The sequence below is a fragment of the Pseudophryne corroboree genome, chromosome 6 (genome assembly GCF_028390025.1).
Source record: "Pseudophryne corroboree isolate aPseCor3 chromosome 6, aPseCor3.hap2, whole genome shotgun sequence".
Lineage (NCBI taxonomy): Eukaryota > Metazoa > Chordata > Amphibia > Anura > Myobatrachidae > Pseudophryne > Pseudophryne corroboree.
Window position 1 is genome coordinate 98,049,698 of NC_086449.1, and position 22,934 is coordinate 98,072,631.

General features: G+C 40.4%; 3 non-coding genes across 3 annotated transcripts; 2 read left to right on the plus strand and 1 right to left on the minus strand.

Annotated features, from left to right (window-relative positions):
• Nucleotides 1-5,730: 5,730 nt before the first annotated feature.
• On the plus strand, nucleotides 5,731-5,803 carry TRNAK-CUU (transfer RNA lysine (anticodon CUU)). Its single transcript has one exon. It is a non-coding gene; the product is annotated as a tRNA-Lys (tRNA).
• Nucleotides 5,804-6,597: 794 nt separating this feature from the next.
• Nucleotides 6,598-6,669, plus strand: TRNAE-CUC (transfer RNA glutamic acid (anticodon CUC)). Its single transcript has one exon. It is a non-coding gene; the product is annotated as a tRNA-Glu (tRNA).
• An 8,395-nt stretch (nucleotides 6,670-15,064) lies between these two features.
• Nucleotides 15,065-15,137, minus strand: TRNAV-CAC (transfer RNA valine (anticodon CAC)). The gene has a single exon. It is a non-coding gene; the product is annotated as a tRNA-Val (tRNA).
• Nucleotides 15,138-22,934: the final 7,797 nt, after the last annotated feature.

Sequence of the window (22,934 nt, forward strand, 5' to 3'; positions counted from 1 at the left end):
CCTCTTGCTTCAGATGATGGCGGGGCAGGTTCAGGAGTGTTTGCTGGTGCTCCAGTCTTCGGCAGGCGGTGGCTGAATGCCGAAAGTGGCCCGCAATTGTTCGGGACACCAACAGCATCTCTTGCATGCCCCTGATGTTTTTTAAAAATTCTGCACCACCAAATTCAATGTATGTGCAAAACATGGGACGTGCTGGAATTTGCCCACATGTAATGCACGCACAATATTGGTGGCGTTGTCCAATGTCACAAATCCCCAGGAGAGTCCAATTGGGGTAAGCCATTCTGCGATGATGTTCCTCAGTTTCCGTAAGAGGTTGTCAGCTGTGTGCCTCTTATGGAAAGCGGTGATACAAAGTGTAGCCTGCCTTGGAACGAGTTAGCGTTTGCGAGATGCTGCTACTGGTGCCACCGCTGCTGTTCTTGCTGCGGGAGGCAAAACATCTACCCAGTGGGCTGTCACAGTCATATAATCCTGAGTCTGCCCTGCTCCACTTGTCCACATGTCCGTGGTTAAGTGGACATTGGGTACAACTGTATTTTTTAGGACACTGGTGACTCTTTTTCTGACTTCTGTGTACATTCTTGGTATCGCCTGCCTAGAGAAGTGGAACCTAGATGGGATTTGGTACCGGGGACACACTAGCTCATGAAATTCTCTAAGTCCCTGTGAAATAACGGTGGATACCGGACACACATTTAACACCAACACAGCTGCCAAGGCCTGAGTTATCCGCTTTGCAGCAGGATGACTGCTGTGATATTTCATCTTCCTCGCAAAGGACTGTTGGACAGTCAATTGCTTACTGGAAGTAGTACACAGAGCCGGCCCTAGGTATAGGCAAACTAGGCAATTGCCTAGGGCATCTGGTATGCCTAGGGGCATCAGCAGCTTCTGCTGATTAAAATGATATGCGGCATGCCTATATTCTGAGTGTAGCATTTCGTACGCAGATACAGCCACAGTCGCACACAGTATATAGGCATGCCACATATCATTTTAATCAGCAGAAGCTGCTTGTGTATCCTAGCCACATAGCAATGCAAATAAGATGCATTTTCATAAAAAATAGGCACCCGACGTTAGCAGAGCTGCCAGTTGACTCACGCTGGGAACTACATGTGTCATTATGTGTATAAGGGCATTAATAATGTGTAACGTGTGTAAGGGGCACTATGTGTGTCATTATGTGTATAAGGGCACTAATAATGTGCGGCATATGTGTAAGGACAAATGTGCACACTGTTCTTATTTAAATTACAGGGGGTAGAAAAAAAAAAAAAAAGGACTGCTATGGGTGGGGGGTGATGGTGCTGGGGTCAGAGGCGGAACTAGCGGTGGTGCTAGGGGGCACCAGCCAAAATCTTGCCTAGGGCATCATATTGGTTAGGGCCGGCTCTGGTAGTACAAGTGGTCTTCCGACTTCCCCTCTGGGATGACGATCGACTCCCAGCAGCAACAACAGCAGCACCAGCAGCAGTAGGCGTTACACTCAAGGATCTATCGGAGGAATCCCAGGCAGGAGAGGACTCGTCAGACTTGCCAGTGACATGGCCTGCAGGACTATTGGTGTTCCTGTCTAAGGAGGAAATTGACACTGAGGGAGTTGGTGGTGTGGTTTGCAGGAGCTTGGGTACAAGAGGAAGGGGTTTAGTTGTCAGTGGACTGCTTCCGCTGTCACCCAAAGTTTTCGAACTTGTCACTGACTTCTGATGAATGCGGTCCAGGTGACGTATAAGGGAGGATGCTCCTAGGAGGTTAATGTCCTTACCCCTACTTATTACAGCTTGACAAAGGCAACACACGGCTTGACACCTGTTGTCCGCATTTCTGTTAAAATAATTCCACACCAAAGAGGTGATTTTTTTTGTAATATGACCAGGCATGTCAATGGCCATATTCATCCCACGGACAACAGGTGTCTCCCCGGGTGCCTGACTTAAACAAACCACCTCACCATCTGAATCCTCCTTGTCAATTTCCTCCTCAGCGCCAGCAACACCCATATCCTCATCCTGGTGTACTTCAACAGTGACATCTTCAATTTGACTATCAGGAACTGGACTGTGGGTGCTCCTTCCTGCACTTGCAGGGGACGTGCAAATAGTGGAAGGCACCACCTCTTCCCGTCCAGTGTTGGGAAGGGCAGGCATCGCAACCGACACAATTGGACACTCCTTGGGGATTTGTGATTTAGAAGAACGCACAGTTCTTTGCTGTGCTTTTGCCAGCTTAAGTCTTTTCATTTTTCTAGGAGGATGAGTGCTTCCATCCTCATGTGAAGCTGAACTACTAGCCATGAACATAGGCCAGGGCCTCAGCCGTTCCTTGCCACTCCGTGTCGTAAATGGCATATTGGCAAGTTTACGCTTCTCCTCAGACGCTTTTAATTTTGATTTTTGGGTCATTTTACTGAACTTTAGTTTTTGGATTTTACATGCTCTCTACTATGACATTGGGCATTGGCCTTGGCAGACGACGTTGATGGCATTTCATCGACTCGGCCATGACTAGTGGCAGCAGCTTCAGCACGAGGTGGAAGTGGATCTTGATCTTTCCCTATTTTACACTCCACATTTTTGTTCTCCATTTTTTAATGTGTGGAATTAAATGCCAGTAATATATCAATAGCAATGGCCTACTGTACTGTCTGTACTACTACTGCTGGTCACCAAAATGCTGCACTGTCCTACTATATACTGCTCATAATAATGCAGCACAGATATGGATAGTATACTTGACACAGAGCTGCAAGATACAGCAATGGCCTACTGTACTGTACTATATGTATACTGCTGGTCACCAAAATGCTGCACTGTCCTACTATATACTGCTCACAATAATGCAGCACAGATATGAATAGTATACTTGACACAGAGCTGCAAGATACAGCAATGGCTTACTGTACTGTACTACTATAATTATATTATATACTGGTGGTCCCCACAATGCAGCACACTGAGAACAGATATTTGCAGCACAGTGAGCACAGATATGGAGCGTTTTCAGACAGAGAACGTAGATATTTGCAGCACACTGAGCACAGATATTTGCAGCACACTGAGCAAAGATATTTGCAGCACACTGAGCACAGATATTTGCAGCACACCGAGCACAGATATTTGCAGCACACTGAGCACAGATATGGAGCTTTTCAGGGAGAGAACGCAGCCACATCCTCTCCATTCAATCTCCAATGCACGAGTGAAAATGGCAGCGATGCGCTTTATATAGAATACGAATCTCGCGAGAACCCGACAGCGGGATGATGACGTTCGGCCGCGTTCGGGTTAACCGAGCAAGGCGGGAAGATCTGAGGCTGCCTCGGACCCGTGTAAAATAGGTGAAGTTCGGGGGGGTTCGGATCTCGACGAACCGAACCCGCTCATCTCTAATATGTGTAGATAGTAAATATGTTGGCAGGCAAGAGCAGGCAGTCACCATCAGATTAGACAGCGCTGGTGTGGTGACCGCAGCAATGCCATAGGGCTGGAGCAAGTTTGAATGGTGAAACTAATGGTCTAAAGATGCGCTGTGACAGGACTGCACTGCTGGAAGATGCTGCAAGTGGGTGTCTCAGTATTAATGATATTAACAGCAGCATTAGCATAAACATGCAGACGTGCACCTCAGCATCAGCCACTCTATCTGCAGATGCTGTATAATTCTATAATGTAAGCCATGATCACTACTCGTCAGCTTTATCCTGAAAGACTTCATTAGCTTGCAAGACAGGGATGCTTTGACACAGAATGAAGCCTACAGGCATAAGATAACAGCCAGCATATGACGTTTGCATATAACCTATTATGCTTGGAGTTTAGGGGCTTTATTTATATATAATAGCGTAGGGACAATTTTTAGGAGTGACTTATTTCTATGAAGCCATTGCCTGAGCAATGTACATCATATACAAAATAATGGAATACTATGGGGAATCAACTCCTAAGGCAGTGGCGCACATGGAGGGGGGGTTCCCAGTAACTGGAAACTCCCCCTGATGATCCGATTTTTTTATTTTAGAGACAGAGACAGCTGTGTTTGTGTGTTCTTGTGTGTGTGTGTGTGTGTGTGTGTGTGTGTGTGTGTGTGTGTGTGTGTGTGTGTGTGTATGTATGTATGTATGTATGTATCAGTGATATGTGGTGAGGTGAGGCAGAGCCTTTCCTGTCATACTAACATGTACGCCAAAGTTTTGACTATAAAAAGTATATGAAAAATACAAAGAATATTAGAAATATATTCTATGCATTATTCTAATCTTTTTATTGACAAAACTCTGGAGTAAAAAGTCTATGGCCATCTCTGATCAAAACCCACCAAATTTCCAGAAGTATATACTGCTGCACCCGTGTATAATGCCCACATGCACCCTTGGGCTCATATATTGCGTGTAAATCTGGTAGTTAACCTTGATGGTATGAAACCATCGTCAGGGGAACATTGATGATTTTGCCCACTGATTAGGGATGGCCATCGACCAGCAATGATGTTTAATCGTCGATGGGTTCAGGCCGATGTCAAATGGTTTTGCCATCAATGGTAGAGAACCAGATGGTTTCTCCACATCGAAGGCTTAGCATAAATATTGTTATTGTTTTTGCAAGGTGTCTGGACACGGAGCTTAGCTCCACCCCTAACACCTATAAAGCCCTGCCACCGAGCTGTGATTGGCCCGTGGGTCATTCACTGTAATAACAGGGATGACCATCAATAGGTGAAACCATCGATGGTCACCCATAGTATAGTTGGTGACAATTGATGGTCACTCACAGTTTTGTCATCGATGGCAACAATTGATGGTGAATACAACGATGGCCATCCCTACCACTGGTGATCATCCCCTCTGCATTACTCACTGGGCAGCGGGCCAATCAAAGATGTGGGCGTGGCTTGGTGGGTAACATCGGGAGGTAGTGCTAGGCAGGTCCTGGTGCCAAGGAGAAAAACAAAACATCAGGTGGTGGTGGCCATCCCTAGTATGAGATAGTAAGAGTGGCATGTGAGAGTGAGTTTATAGTACATGTTGGTTTGAGGGGGGAAAGGGTGCAAGCTTAATTATGCACAGACCCATATGGTCCAGGGAGTAAATGGCCAATTACCTACCACTGAGCAACATACAAAGTTATTTTTAATTGCTTGTCATATGTGGTTTATACAAAATAGTTAACAAGTCAGTGCTACTAACAATGGGGGTAATTCAGACCTGATCGCTGCTGTGCATTTTCGCACAGCGGGCGATCAGGCACAAACTGCGCATGCGTATGCACCGCAATGCGCAGTCTCATTGCACAGGTACAAAGCGGATCACCGCTCAGCAATGGGTTTGTGCGACGGATCCGTTTACACGGGTGATCGCAAGGAGATTGACAGGAAGAAGGCATTTGTGGGTGTCAACAGACCGTTTTCGGGGAGTGTCTTAAAAACGCAGGCGTGTCCATGCGCTAGCAGGGAGGGTTCCTGATGTCCATTTCGGTCCTGGACAGGCTGATGTGATCGCAGCGGCTGAGTAAGTCCTGGGCTGCGCAGAGACTGCACAAGATCTGTTTGTACAGCTCTGCTACACATGCGTTCGCACACTTGCACAGCTAAAGTACACTCCCCCTGTAGCTGGCGACTATCTGATTGCAGCAGTGCAAAAATCGCTGTGATCAGACACAAATCAAACCATGAGACTCCTCATAGTGGTTTTTCTATTCTAGTAAGCAATTTTAAAGTGCAGGGAACACAGTCTGGCTAGCTCAGTCGGTAGAGCATGAGACTCTTAATCTCAGGGTCGTGGGTTTGAGCCCCACGTTGGGCGCTTAGCTTCTTGTTTTTCACATTTTAGCAAAAGGTCACTTTATTTGTTAAATGGTATTAACATTCAGGAAAGCTTTAAGGTTAATTGGAGGCAAACGTAAACCCAAGTTCTTGCTAATACATTATTTTACATTAAATCAATAATAAATTTAATCATAATACTGTAATGATAATGAAAGAAAACATTTTTTAAGTTGCATAATCTAGTTTTCTGTTACAAAATTAGTAGCTATGTGAAATGCTACAACACCAAAAGATTTATATTTCTTTCTGTACACTGAACAGCAGTTCCTGGAGGTTTTGTAGTGTAGTGGTCATCACGCTTGCCTCACACACGAAAGGTCCCCGGTTCGAAACTGGGCAGAAATAACTTTTCATTTTTGTAAAACCAGTCTTAGCAGGTTTAGTTCAGTTGTCACATTAACAACTGTACAGTATCAGATGCCGTCTGTGTATTTACACTGAATGTAGCATACAAGCAATGCAGTGCAATGCCCCAAGAAGCAAAATGCTCACACAGCAATGCACATTGTTGTAGATATTGTGGTGGGTTTTAACTGAAACATACATACAAATGAGCTACATTATAGACATAAAGTAATGCTAATGATATTACTTTAGATAGTTAAGGTGACTGCTGAGTAGATGAAACATCAGATTTTGTCCATTAAATTATATTGTACACTGGATTTCATAAGAAACACTTCCAGACAGGTTTTAGTTTGCAGTGACATTGTGCATAGACCTCTGCTGAAACCAGCAGGTATATGTACATAGCAGTACCAAATAGGAACTTCCTTGGTGGTCTAGTGGTTAGGGTTCGGTGCTCTCACCGCCGTGGCCTGGGTTTGATTCCCGGTCAGGGAATGATTTTTTTCCTTTCTTCCACTGCGGCCTATATAACCAAACATCAATTAGCTAATGAGTTGTTCCATTTGTAAGCATGTTCTGCAATTTGTTTGTACTATCTATCATCTATCTAAATGCGAAAGCCCTCACTCACTCACTGACTCATCACTTGTACCGCATTCAGATCGCAAATGCCGGATCCCACCCGGTAAAAGAAACGTGTCCTTACCGGGTGGGATCCGGCATTTGCGCTCCTTTGCTGGCTTTCCGACCCGGCAATATACCGGGTCGGTTGCCATAGCAGCGGGGGGGGGGGGGGGGGGCGCAGCAGCAGCAGGGGCAGGGGTGGAGGCGGCGCTGGGAGATGAGCTCATCTCCTGCGCCGCCTCTCCCTATGCTGTGAATGGGAACCGTGTCGCATTGACGCGGCTGCCATTCACACTGCACCTGACCCGGTATTCAACCCGGGTATAATCCTTCTTTTATACCGGGTTGAATTACCGGGTCAGACGACCCGCTAATTCTTGGAAAGTGCTTTCACATCGCACACTGACCCGTGTCGACACGGCAATATGCCGTGTCGATACCGGGTTATTTGTGCGATGTGAAAGGGGTAGAATTCTCTTACTTCCCGATATGTTAGAAAGATGAAATTTAACAGGTATTCTGCAGGTGGGAAATAGGAAAACTACATAATCAGAAATTTAATAAACCTCTCTTAAGGGGATAAAAAGGGGCTTGAGATAATGACATCATTACCGATGCGTGGGTTGCGTTGCGTGAACGATAATGTCCAAATGGACAATCGGATCAAAATTTAATAAACTACAAAAATGGTCCTGTCACTTTTTACCTTATCTGCTATGGGGTTCACTATGGTATGCCAGCGGTCGGGCTCCCGGCCACCAGCATACCGGCGCTGGGAGCCCAACCTCCGGCTTACCGACAGTGTGGCGAGCGCATATGAGCCCCTTGCGCGCTCTCCACGCTACGGGCACGGTGGCGTGCTACGCACGCCACGCTATTTTATTCTCTCTCCAGGGGGGTCGTGGACCCTCACGAGGGAGAATAAGTGTCGGTATGCCGGCTGTCGGGATCCCGGCACCGGTATACTGTGCGCCGGGATCCCGTCAGTCGGCATACTGAAGACCACCCATGCTATGGGTGCTCCTCGGGTAATGCCAAGAACCATGGATTAATATTTACTTACATTAAGACGTAAAAAGACTGGAATTTATCCCGCACCAGATTATATATGTATATTGCAATATAAGTGATTGATACCAAAAACCAACTAACCATAGATAGATCCTAATGGAAAAAATATCCGTTGTTGGAGGTGCTCCAGGAATTATGTAACAGATACAAAATTATTTGATGTGTAAGGTAGAGCCCAAAACACATCAAAGGAAAGAAAATTCCTATATTTGGATCACTCTTTTGTGAATTATGTGTATTTCATTATCATGTATTTTATAGTTAAAACGTAACTTTTATTCCTCAATATTCAACTAAAAATTAAGAATAGAGTATACTTAATAATTGATAGATCCCCTTCAGGTCATAGTGATGGACGTGATATTCGTCCTAGTGGTGAGAATATCTTTTTGAAAAAATATTAGGCTATAATATAAAGAGTGAATACCTGGCTCTATATCACTCTAAAATGAGAGGTAATTATACCATACATGGCAACATCAATCTGTCTTGTTTTGGGCAAGTAATTCGTTGTTCTGGGCATATAATTAAATGCAGGCAAATATCTTAGCGGAAGAAAAGCGGCATAGCAAATACTATATTGTTCAGAAAATGGGTATATCCCCTTGGTTATCTCATCCGACAATATATACATATAATGTTATACTTCCAGGGATGAAAAAAAACAGAACTCCTTATATCTATCACAATATAATAAAAATAAATTTCTGTGCTTATTACATATCCATGACAAAATCTACAGTGCTACAGTAATCATGTATCCTTTCCAAAAACCTGAATACTGATTGTAACAATTGAAGTGTATTGTAACCATTGATCTGATAAACAGGAAATACTCAACTGCAAACAGATCACATAAACTTGTATTGAGCCATGCATAGAACATAAGTGATTATATAATAAATTGGTTTCACATTTGTCCCATGGGGTCATGCAGAAGATAACCCTATATGTAAATTACAGTCTGCAATCAACATAAAAACCCCTAAACGTATTTAAAGAGGGTGTTGCAGGAATATTGCCAGTTTAATCTAATAGGCCCTACACACTTGGCGATATTCTGAAAGATATGAACGATCTCGTTCATAAATGAACGAGAACTCGTTCATATCTTTCAGTGTGGAGACTTAAGCGATGAACGATGCGCGTCCCCGCACTCATTCATCGCTGGTCTCCCGTCGGCTGTGCATGCAGGCCAATATGGACGATCTCGTCCATATTTGCCTGCACGTCTATGGAGCCGGGTGACGGGGGGAGTGAAGAAACTTCACTCCCCCCGTCACTGCCCCCCCACCGCCGGGTCGCTCGTCGGCCGTATCGGCCGTCGGGCACCTCGGCGGCACATCGCCAAGTGAGTAGGGCCCATAAGAAGGCAAGAATCTGCAACTAAATGTCTTTTGGAGTAATGAACACTTATTCATGATGTGATTTGAAATTGATTAAAATAAGACAGGGGGGGGGAAAGTTTTTTGGAAAGGATACATGATTACTGTAGCACTGTAGATGTTGCCATGTATGGTATAATTACCTCTCATTTTAGAGTGATATAGAGCCAGGTATTCAATCTTTATATTATAGCCTAATATTTTTTCAAAAAGATATTCTCACCACTAGGACGAATATCACGTCCATCACTATGACCTGAAGGGGATCTATCAATTATTAAGTATACCCTATTCTTAATTTTTAGTTGAATATTGAGGAATAAAAGTTACGTTTTAACTATAAAATACATGATAATGAAATACACATAATTCACAAAAGAGTGCTCCAAATATAGGAATTTTCTTTCCTTTGATGTGTTGTGGGCTCTACCTTACACATCAAATAATTTTGTATCTGTTACATTAAGACGTCTCAAATTTACAGCTCAATAGATTTACCAAATTTCTAAAACTCATTTATATTTACCCGTAAAAATCAGAGACTCCCGTGAGAAGAACAGGTAGAACATCTAGTACCTAATAATTAATAATAATAACCTAATAATTAGTGATTGATTGTTTCCAGGGAAGTAATAACTAAAACCATGATGGGATATAAATAGGAAAGTTGTTTCTGTATGGGGGGTTTCTTCATGTGTCTGTCCCCCAAGCATTAAGGTGACCGTCGGCTGGGTGGCTGCCTGCCTGGTGAAGTGATTAATCCTTATTTCCCTCTGCTGAATATATTACTCTAATTCTTTTTCCCTGAATTGCTTTTATATTGTTGTGTTAATGTTGAGCTTTGTATTATTGCCATGTCCACCTTTGTATATTTCCCCAAATAGCTGATGTGTTAAATATCACGGACAGAGGGAATTATTTCATAATGGTACACAAAAAAAGCAATTCGGCTTAGGTAAAAAGATAATCATTTAAGTCAGAAAATAAATAAAACACTTTTATAGCCACTCATAAGAAGTAATTGCTGGTGTTTGAGGTTAAAAAGAGGAGAGAAATCTTAACAGTAACAAATATCACAACATAGACTGATACAGTGATCAAACACAAATGCTACATAGTTGCAAATAAGTTAGAAACAGTCATCGCCAATATTCCTCAATATAAATGAGAAGATAAAATTAAAAGCCACAAAACCTGTTTAATTATCCATTTTAAGGACTGATCTGCAAATGTCTGTACCCGTAATAAATTATGATCCAGCCCAAATGACCCCAAGTTGAGAAGGCTCCACAAAGAGCAAATGCCAGCACTTGTCAAAATTCACTTAAAGTGTATGGTAAAAACATCAAAGTACTGTAAGTGAAATAAACAGTCACAGTAATGTTAGCCCACCTGGTGTGCAATATTATGTTTATAAGGACATTAATAGTGTGTGTCATGTATAAGGGGCATTACTGTGTGGTATGTGTATAACTACTGTGTGGCATTATGTGTATAAGGTGCTCTACTGTGTGGCATAATGTATAGAAAGGGCACCACTGTGGGGTCTAATGTGAATAAAGAGCAATATGGTGTGGTGTAATGTGCATAAGGAGCAATGCAGTGTGATGTAAAGTGTATATATGGGGTACTACTGTGAGGAGTAACGTATATAAGGTAAAGAGGTAATATTGTGTGATGCAACGTGAATTAGGGACACTATCGCATGATAAAATGTGAATAAAGTTGCACTACTGTGTAGCGTAGTTTGAATTTGGGGTAATGTTGTGTGGCCATGCCCCTTCCCATGAAGAACAAACCCTTTTTTGGTCTGTGCACCGAATGTGTGCATTGTTCCTATTATAGGGGGCAGGAACACCAAAATGAGGACTGCTATGGGTGAGGGGTGATGGTGTTGGTAAAGGGGAGCAGGCCAGAGGTGGAACTAGTGGTGGTGCTAGGGGGCACTAGCCAAAATCTTGCCTAGGGCATCATATTGGTTAGGGCCGACTCTGATGGCAATGGCAATAATTGATAGGAGAAGCTGCATAAATTGACCTAGGGGGCATGAATTAACCTGAATTGAGGATCATGTATTGATCTTTTGTAATGAAATTGGTCTGACCGCCTCTTTAATATTTATCATATACTATTAACACAATAAAATAGAGGGACTGGAAGAGAAACCCATGCTTTCTCTGCAGTATACTTCTTCTTAAATGGGATAAAGCAATGAAAAGCCATTTCTCTAGCAAAAAACAGAAAGTGGTTATCATTGATTCACAATTAGATGCCAAACTATTAGAAGTTGTGACTTAAAAAAAAAATCATTCCCTGACCGGGGAATCGAACCCGGGCCATATATTGTAAATGGTTGCATGGAGAGCGCTCTTATCATGTAGTTATGTCTCTTTAGCTGTTCTTTCTCTCTAGGACAGTCCTTCAATTTTAGCTTTGATCACGAGAAGATGGATATTTCTGCAAAATACCCTCTCACCAGATTCACCCAGATAACAACATCACTCGTTAGTTAAAAACTTCCATGAGATTTATTGTTGATAAAATCTTCTTATTTTTAAATGAATGACTCTTACATTAGATTTAACATTCGTGGGATAAGATCTCAATGGCACTGCTGTCTACCCCAGCCGGGGAGGAGCTCCTATGACAGTCCGTCCAACCCACAAAATGTTAATTCACCCAACGCGTTTCGTCTAACAGACTTCCTCATGGGTGTCTTTAACAAAATACAATAAGAAATACAGTAAAAAATACAATAAAAAATACAGTAAAAAATACAGAATAAATAATCAAATAATCACATATATCACCATTTAGGTAGTTGGACAATGCAATTTGTCTTATAATTACATAAAGTATTGAGTGACCTAGTTATGGGTACTGGTGCAGTGTAAATAGTACATTATTATAATATGGACAAATATAGAGCTTCAGAATAACCTCATAGGATCCAAAATCACCTTATAGGTTCAAAAACAATTGTCTCAATGGACAAGTGAGATATCCTTATTAACATAACGTTACGTACATGGAACAGCATCAATTTCTAGCAAAAGAAGTTAAAGCAATTAACCTTCTATGTTTGCTTTTAAGTCATAACAACAGGATATTTAGGAGGAACACAGGGGAAAGGAAATATTGAATACGTAATAAGTATATATCTATATATGTAAGGTTTATAACTATATAGCAAAAGGAGAGTTTATAGAAGGGATCAATTAACCAGTTTATAGGAAGTGATGTAATCCCAGGGGGGAATAAAAACCCAGACCAAGCTCTAATGGCTCATTCAGAGTGAGGACAGCACAGAGGACACAAGCTCCAGGATTGCAGCTAATAGTAAGTAACCACAGCACTTATGCACACTAGAAGAAATGTTATAAGGGTTTTTCACCTTTTAAAATAGTATTAGGTAGTAGTCACAGTATATATGCACAAATAGTGTTTATTAAAATTGTTCATTAAATTGTTTATAGAATTAGATAAAAATTGACCTTAGTAAGATATTTGAATAAGGTTTAATTAATCACTGATAGGCAAATAGGCTGACTATATTAGCCTGAAATGAGTGGTATATTAGTTATAAATTTATTCCATTAATAGGTATATATTGTTATTTTTAGAAAGATAAAAGCTGTTTATAACAAGTCCAAACGGTTCTGGAAATTAGCCAATAGAAAGCTGGAATTTTCTACACTGGTCCCTACTGATTATAGGATTTAAAAGTGGGATAGTAAGTATTAGACCAATATTGATCAAAAACCAATATAATAATAATCTAATATTGTTTTGGGGCTAATAAATACTAATCCTGTGTCCACAGAACTATATGGGATTGTTCCCATTTATTCTCTCATAAAACACTGCTCTTACATATAAAAAGTAAGTTTCATTTGATATGGATGTTATAATTAATTATTGTTAATAAATAAACTTCTTTTGCTAGAAATTGATGCTGTTCCATGTATGTAACATTATGTTAATAAGGATATCTCACGTGTCCATTGAGACAATTGTTTTTGAACCTATAACGTGATTTTGGATCCTATGAGGTTATTCTGAAGCTCTATATTTGTCCATATTATAATAATGTACTGTTTACCCTGCACCAGTACCCATAACTAGGTCACTCAATACTTTATGAAATTATAAGACAAATTGCATTGTCCATCTACCTAAATGGTGATATATGTGATTATTTGATTATTTATTCTGTATTTTTTACTGTATTTTTTACTGTATTTCTTATTGTATTTTGTTAAAGACACCCCTGAGGAAGTCTGTTAGACGAAACGCGTTGGGTGAATTAACATTTTGTGGGTTGGACGGACTGTCATAGGAGCTCCTCCCAGGCTGGGGTAGACAGCAGTGCCATTGAGATCTTATCCCACAAATGTTAAATCTAATGTAAGAGTCATTCATTTAAAAATAAGAAGATTTTATCAACAATAAATCTCATGGAAGTTTTTAACTAACGAGTGATGTTGTTATCTGGGTGAATCTGGTGAGAGGGTATTTTGCAGAAATATCCATCTTCTTGTGATCAAAGCTAAAATTGACGGACTGTCCTAGAGAGAAAGAACAGCTAAAGAGATAACTACATGATAAGAGCGCTCTCCATACAACCATTTACAGTGTTCAACCACCTGGTTCTCGACTGGCAGGAGGACCAATTAGCAGCCGATCCTCCCCAAGGACTATTAGGTCTAATGCGGACTAATAGCGCAATTTGGTTATACATTTGTTTATATATATATATATATATAAATATATACATACATACATATACACACACACAGACATATCTATCTATATATATATACATATATATAATATTTTTGATAGTATATTTAAATGTGTTTCCACATGTCTTTTTATAGTATACCTTTGTTCTTAAAATAAAACTTTTTGTTATACCTTTAAGAAATTGGATCCACCCTCATTTATACAACCATTTTTATACCTAGCACTTATAAGTGCCTTTGCCAGTTTTAAGCCTTCTTCTTTTAGAAAACATTTGTAAAACACTGGTGCTCTCTTTTACCCCTATTCCCCTACCCGTATTCTTTTATGAAATAGCATCTTACCCATGCTAATTACTTAGGGGCTAGCTGACACCCTACCTGTATATTGCTAAGAGAGTGTTTTTACTGGTCAATTGTGACATTTTATAGAGTGTGTTTTACTTACGCATGTGGCGCCACAATTCTATTGCTTATATAAATTGCAAACATTTTTAGAACAAATACAACAACTCATTAGCTAATTGATGTTTGGTTATATAGGCTGCAGTGGAAGGAAGAAAAAACTTATTCCCTGACCGGGAATCGAACCCGGGCCGCGGCGGTGAGAGTGCCGAATCCTAACCACTAGACCGCCAGTGAAGATACTGATCTATGCTGCTATGTAAATATACTGGCTGGTTTCACCAGAGGTCTATGCATAATGTCACAGCAAACTAAAACCTTTCTGGAAGTATTTCTTATGAAATCCAGTGTACAATATAATTTAGAGGACAAAATCTGATGTTTCATCTACTCAGCAGTCACCTTAACTATCTAAAGTAATATCATTAGCATTACTTTATGTCTATAATGTAGCTCATTTGTATGTATGTTTCAGTTAAAACCCACCACAATATCTACAACAATGTGCATTGCTGTGTGAGCATTTTGCTTCTTGGGGCATTGCACTGCATAGCTTGTATACTACATTCAGTGTAAATACACAGACCGCATCTGATACTGTACAGTTGTTAATGTGACAACTGAACTAAACCTGCTAAGATTGGTTTTACAAAAATGAAAAGTTGTTCCTGCCCGGTTTCGAACCGGGGACCTTTCGCGTGTGAGGCGAACGTGATGACCACTACACTACAGAAACCTCCATGTACTACTGTTGAGTGTACAGAAAGAAATGTCAATCCTTTGGTGTTTTAGTATTTTACATAAAAGCTGCTACGTTTGTAACAGAAAACTAGACTGTGCAACATGACATTTTTTTTCTTTCATTGTCATTACAGTATTATGATTATTTTTATTATTGATTTAATGTAAAATAATGTATTAGCAAGAACTTGGGTTTAAGTTTGACTCCAATTAACTTTAAAGCTTGCTCTACCGACTGAGCTAGCCGGGCTGTGTTGCCTACACTTTAAAATTGCTTACTAGAATAGAAAAACCACTATGAGGAGTCTCATCGCAGCGATTTTTGCACTGCTGCAATCAGATAGTCGCCAGCTACAGGGGGAGTATACTTTAGCTGTGCAAGTGTGCGAACGCATGTGTAGCAGAGCTGTACAAACAGATCTTGTGCAGTCTCTGCGCAGCCCAGGACTTACTCAGCCGCTGCGATCACATCAGCCTGTCCAGGACCGGAATGGACATCAGGAACCCTCCCTGCTAACACATGGACACGCCTGCGTTTTTCCAGACATTCCCAGAAAACGGTCAGTTGACACCCACAAACGCCTTCTTCCTGTCAATCTCCTTGCGATCACCCGTGTGAACGGATCCGTTGCACAAACCCATTGCTGAGCGGCGATCCGCTTTGTTCCTGTGCAATGCACCTGCGCATTGCAGTGCATACGCATGCGCAGTTTGTGCCTGATCGCCCGCTGTGCGAAGACGCACAGCAACGATCAGGTCTGAATTACCCCCATTGTTAATAGCACTGACTTTTTAACTATTTTGTATAAACCACATATGACAAACAATTAAAAATAACTTTGTATGTTGCTCAGTGGTAGGTAATGGGCCAGTTACCCCCTGGACCATATGGGTCTGTGTATAATTAAGCTTGCACGCTTTCTCCCCCTCAATCCCACATGTACTATAAAAACCGCTCACATGCCACTCTTACTGTCTCATACTAGGGATGGCACCAGGACCTGCCTAGCACTACCCCTGATGTTACCCACCAAGCCCCGCCCCCAACTTTGATTGGCCCACTGCCCAGTGAGTAATACAGAGGGGATGATCACCAGTGGTAGGGATGGCCATCATTGTATTCACCATCAATTGTTGCCGTTGATGACAAAACTGTGAGTGACCATCAATTGTCACCAACTTTACTATAGGTGGCCATTGATGGTTTCACCCATTGATGATCATCCCTGTTATTACAGTGAATGACCCACGGGCCAATCACAGCTCAGCGGCAGTGCTTCATAGGTGTTAGGGGTGGAGCTAAACTCCGTGTACAGACACCTTGCAAAAAAATATATATATTTTTGTTTGTGCTAAGCCTTCGATGTGGAGAAACCATCTGGTTCTCTACCATTGATGGCAAAACCATTTGACATAGGCCTTAAACCATCAATGATTAAAAATCATTGATGGTCGATGGCCATCCCTAATCAGTGGGCAAAATCATCAATGTTCCCCTGACAATGGTTTCATACCATCAAGGTTAACTACCAGATTTACACGCAATATATGAGCCCAAGGGTGCATGTTGGCATTATACACAGGTGCCCCAGTATATACTTCTGGAAATTTGGTGGGTTTTGATCAGAGATTGCCATAGACTTTTTACGCCAGAGTTTTGACTATAAAAAAGATTAGAATAATAGAGATGATGTTTCTAATATTCTTTGTATTTTTCATATACTTTATATAGTCAAAACTTTGGCGTACACGTTAGTATGACAGGAAAGGCTCTGCCTCATGTCACTGATAGATAGATACATACATACATACATACATACATCATACATACAAACATACACAAGCACACACAAACAGCTGTCTGTCGGATCATCAGGGGGAGGTTCTAGATACTGGGAACCGCCGCGCTGTGTGCTGAGCGGGGGGAGAGATGTGTGCTAAGTGGTCTGTGATAGATCGCTCAGCACACATCTCTAGGTGTCTACCCCCCTTTAGTAAATGTATATCAGCAGCCAATTGGGAAAAGAGGTACGCCAGCCTCTTGAAGTGAAATCCATGGACATATATTCCCAATAGGCGCTTAATGATACATATGCACAACCAAATCCTAAATATAAACACAATTTATTCACATACAATAATGTTAATAACCTCCCGGGGATTTGCAATTACAATTAATGCAATTAAAAATAACTAGTGTGTGATACACAATTAAAATGACACCAATGTTAGAAAAGATTGCTCCACTATATATAATTAACTGGTGTTGTGTGGTAAGAGAACCTGCATTATAGATCACCTCCAATGTGAATGTAACAAAAGTAGATACTGAATTACCAGATGGATTGTGTCAAAGCAGTGGAGACTCTCAGTCCTTATGCAGCCAGTCTCAACGCTTAAGGGGGGTACACACAGGGAGTTCCATGTTTAAAATCTAATCATCTGACTAGATTGCTTAGATTTTAAGCACGGATCTGCCGTGTGTATGCCTCCCAGCAATAGACATGCATCGCTATCGCTGGTGCTAGATTGAGCCTGCATGCGGGCTCAATCTAGCGGGTCACTCACTTCAGTGCTGTGTGAAGTGAGTGCCCCCTCCCCCACGCTCAGCACACACCATGCTGAGTGCTGAGCGGGGGAGAGATGTGTGCTGAGCGGTCTGTGTTAAGATTGCTCAGCACACATCTCTCCCATCAGTACTGGCCTTTACAGATGGTTTCTGTGTGTGAGGTCTCCGTATGAATGAGTAGCAAGCAGGAATCCACACACTGTGTATGGGATCGTGGCCAGTTCTCCACAACACCGGGGGACCACTCGCGGCAGTGATGAATGTCAGCGGCTTGATACTCAGCAGTACACTGTCCCGTGTCCCAGGGGGACACACCACCGGAATCAACACACGGCGGTGGGGTTTAGCCGCGGCCTACCGGTGGAGACTGCGGTGACCCGTATGTGTGAAGACCGCAAACAGCGATGGAGCGACTGTAGCAGCACACACTGGTGGAGGAGAGTCTTCCGGTAGCGGCGGTGACCTGGACTGTAGCCTGCTGGCTGGCAACACTGGAGCCCACACGGAGGAACACCACACGGGACAAATTGCTCACTGACGGAAGATGTTATTGGGTGTCCCGGTTGTCAGTGTGGCTGTAGCGGAATGGAGGTGAATTCTGGCCACAACCAGGAGCCCTGATGTCCTTTCTTGATGGAGGTCAAGTCTATAAGTGATTGCAGGTCAATGGGGTGAGGAGGTTGTTAGAGACCCTTGTATCTTGGACCATTTTGTAGTATATTAAATTCTACACACTGGAGTTGCAATCCAAATTTTGATCCGATTGTCCATTTGGGCCTTATTGTTCACGGAATGCAACCCACGCATCAGTAATGATATCATTTTCTCAAGACCCTTTTTATCCCCTTAGGGGAGGTTTATTAAAATTCTGATTATGTCGTTTTCCTATTTCCCACCTGCAGAACACCTGTTACATTTCATCTTCCTAACCTATCGGGAAGTCAGAGAATTAGTGATGAGTCAGCGAGTGAGGACTTTCGCATTCAGATAGATAGATAATACAAACAAATTGGAAAACATATGGGTAGGGGAATAGGGGTATAAGCGACCAACAGGAGCCCCGCGGCTGGGTAACTTCTCCCCACACGGGATCGCGGCCTCCCACGCAAGTACTGTGAACAGAGGGGGCTGTAGGTTCCCGAAAACGGGGGGGGTTTTAAGGGATTAATTAATCTCCATTGCAAATAATGTATACGATGTCTGGGGGTGGGTCATGTGATTGCACTGACCTTTAACCCCTGTTATATTCAGTCTTATATTTCTGTTTTTTTATCTGTATTGTTGTACTCTTTTGTGGGTTTCCTCCTACCAACCTCTCTCTATATATAATAGAAGTATATTGATAACAGAGAAGTTTTGTTTTTATTAATACTGTGGTGATTGAATGGTAATTTCTGTACACCTGTTGGGCATCAGGTCGTTAATGGGGTTTAAATAGATCCCATATTCAGATTGAGCTTTACTTCTGATGAAGCTAGGTGACCGAGCCTAGGGCAATGCATTAAGTGTAAAAGCTGCTACTACTACTACTACAAGTGCTTCACGTTTTAAAGGATCCAGATATGGACTTCTAAAAATCTGCCTTGGAAAACCTGCCTTGGAACCTTCTCTGTGGAACATTGATTTTACAGCACCGATTGGAGAGACCCAGTTTCTACACAAATGGCACAGCTTGCTTGCTGTTAATTTTCAAGCCTCTGGAAGTCTCTGTCGTCACGGGTAACACCAGCTGTACTCATTTCCTTTCCCCAGGGAACTTTGTCCATTGCTATAGTCCGGGATCCTCTGTGGACATTCACTAGCAGCCATTCTCAATTGATTCATAGCTCAATTTATGCCCTAAATTTTATGTGTATACGTGAATTTTTATTCATGGTTTTAGTACGTGATGTTTAGTTAATAAACTAAATTGTGATTTTACATTCATCCACAGTTATTCAATTATTTATTAATTGAGAAACACCTAGCGCCAGCTCTATTGCTTTTCAGTGTTTTACAAATGTTTTCTAAAAGAAGAAGGCTTAAAACTGGCAAATAGCACATGGGTGTATAAATGAGGGGGGACCCAATTTTATAAAAGGTATAACAAAAAGTTTTATCTTAAGAGCAAAAGTACATAAAAAAAAAGACTAAAACGTTCAAATTATTTAAAAATCAGAGACTATTAAGCTTATCTTAGTATGGAGAGTCACTAGGTCTTCTTCTTTATGTGGTATCCTTCTCTCCTATATATATATATATATATATATACACACACACACACACACACACACACATATATATACATATATATATATACACATATAGACCACACACACATATATATATATATATATATATATATATATATATATATACATAAACACATACATACATACATACATACAGGTTGAGTATCCCATATCCAAATATTACGAAATACGTATTTTTTTAAGTGAGAGTGAGATAGTGAAACCTTTGTTTTCTGATGGCACAATGTAAACAAACTTTGTTTAATACACAAAGTTATTTAAAATATTGTATTAAATGACCTTCAGGCTGTGTGTATAAGGTGAATATGAAACATAAATGAATTGTGTGAATGTACACATACTCTGTTTAATGCACAAAGTTATTAAAAATATTGGCTAAAATATTAGGTGTAAGGTGTGTATAAGGTGTATAAGGTGTTTATGAAACATAAATGCATTCTGTGCTTAGACTTGGGTCCCATCAAAAATACAGAAAAATCCGATATCCGAAATACTTCTGGTCCCAAGCATTTTGGATAAGGGATACTCAACCAGTATATATATATATATATATATATATATATATATTGTAAATGGTTGCATGGAGAGCGCTCTTATCATGTAGTTATGTCTCTTTAGCTGTTCTTTCTCTCTAGGACAGTCCTTCAATTTTAGCTTTGATCACGAGAAGATGGATATTTCTGCAAAATACCCTCTCACCAGATTCACCCAGATAACAACATCACTCGTTAGTTAAAAACTTCCATGAGATTTATTGTTGATAAAATCTTCTTATTTTTAAATGAATGACTCTTACATTAGATTTAACATTCGTGGGATAAGATCTCAATGGCACTGCTGTCTACCCCAGCCGGGGAGGAGCTCCTATGACAGTCCGTCCAACCCACAAAATGTTAATTCACCCAACGCGTTTCGTCTAACAGACTTCCTCATGGGTGTCTTTAACAAAATACAATAAGAAATACAGTAAAAAATACAATAAAAAATACAGTAAAAAATACAGAATAAATAATCAAATAATCACATATATCACCATTTAGGTAGTTGGACAATGCAATTTGTCTTATAATTACATAAAGTATTGAGTGACCTAGTTATGGGTACTGGTGCAGTGTAAACAGTACATTATTATAATATGGACAAATATAGAGCTTCAGAATAACCTCATAGGATCCAAAATCACGTTATAGGTTCAAAAACAATTGTCTCAATGGACACGAGAGATATCCTTATTAACATAACGTTACGTACATGGAACAGCATCAATTTCTAGCAAAAGAAGTTAAAGCAATTAACCTTCTATGTTTACTTTTAAGTCATAACAACAGGATATTTAGGAGGAACACGGGAAAGGAAATATTGAATACGTAATAAGTATATATCTATATATGTAAGGTTTATAACTATATAGCAAAAGGAGAGTTTATAGAAGGGATAAATTAACCAGTTTATAGGAAGTGGTGTAATCCCAGGGGGGAATAAAAACCCAGACCAAGCTCTAATGGCTCATTCAGAGTGAGGACAGCACAGAGGACATAAGCTCCAGGATTGCAGCTAATAGTAAGTAACCACAGCACTTATGCACACTAGAAGAAATGTTATAAGGGTTTTTCACCTTTTAAAATAGTATTAGGTAGTAGTCACAGTATATATGCACAAATAGTGTTTATTAAAATTGTTCATTAAATTGTTTATAGAATTAGATAAAAATTGACCTTAGTAAGATATTTGAATAAGGTTTAATTAATCACTGATAGGCAAATAGGCTGACTATATTAGCCTGAAATGAGTGGTATATTAGTTATAAATTTATTCCATTAATAGGTATATATTGTTATTTTTAGAAAGATAAAAGCTGTTTATAACAAGTCCAAACGGTTCTGGAAATTAGCCAATAGAAAGCTGGAATTTTCTACACTGGTCCCTACTGATTATAGGATTTAAAAGTGGGATAGTAAGTATTAGACCAATATTGATCAAAAACCAATATAATAATAATCTAATATTGTTTTGGGGCTAATAAATACTAATCCTGTGTCCACAGAACTATATGGGATTGGTCCCATTTATTCTCTCATAAAACACTGCTCTTACATATAAAAAGTAAGTTTCATTTGATATGGATGTTATAATTAATCATTGTTAATAAATAAACTTATTTTGCTAGAAATTGATGCTGTTCAATGTATGTAACGTTATGTTAATAAGGATATCTCACGTGTCCATTGAGACAATTGTTTTTGAACCTATAACGTGATTTTGGATCCTATGAGGTTATTCTGAAGCTCTATATTTGTCCATATTATAATAATGTACTGTTTACCCTGCACCAGTACCCATAACTAGGTCACTCAATACTTTATGAAATTATAAGACAAATTGCATTGTCCATCTACCTAAATGGTGATATATGTGATTATTTGATTATTTATTCTGTATTTTTTACTGTATTTTTTATTGTATTTTTTACTGTATTTCTTATTGTATTTTGTTAAAGACACCCCTGAGGAAGTCTGTTAGACGAAACGCGTTGGGTGAATTAACATTTTGTGGGTTGGACGGACTGTCATAGGAGCTCCTCCCCGGCTGGGGTAGACAGCAGTGCCATTGAGATCTTATCCCACGAATGTTAAATCTAATGTAAGAGTCATTCATTTAAAAATAAGAAGATTTTATCAACAATAAATCTCATGGAAGTTTTTAACTAACGAGTGATGTTGTTATCTGGGTGAATCTGGTGAGAGGGTATTTTGCAGAAATATCCATCTTCTTGTGATCAAAGCTAAAATTGACGGACTGTCCTAGAGAGAAAGAACAGCTAAAGAGATAACTACATGATAAGAGCGCTCTCCATACAACCATTTACAGTGTTCAACCACCTGGTTCTCGACTGGCAGGAGGACCAATTTGGAGATTAGCAGCCGATCCTCCCCAAGGACTATTAGGTCTAATGCGGACTAATAGCGCAATT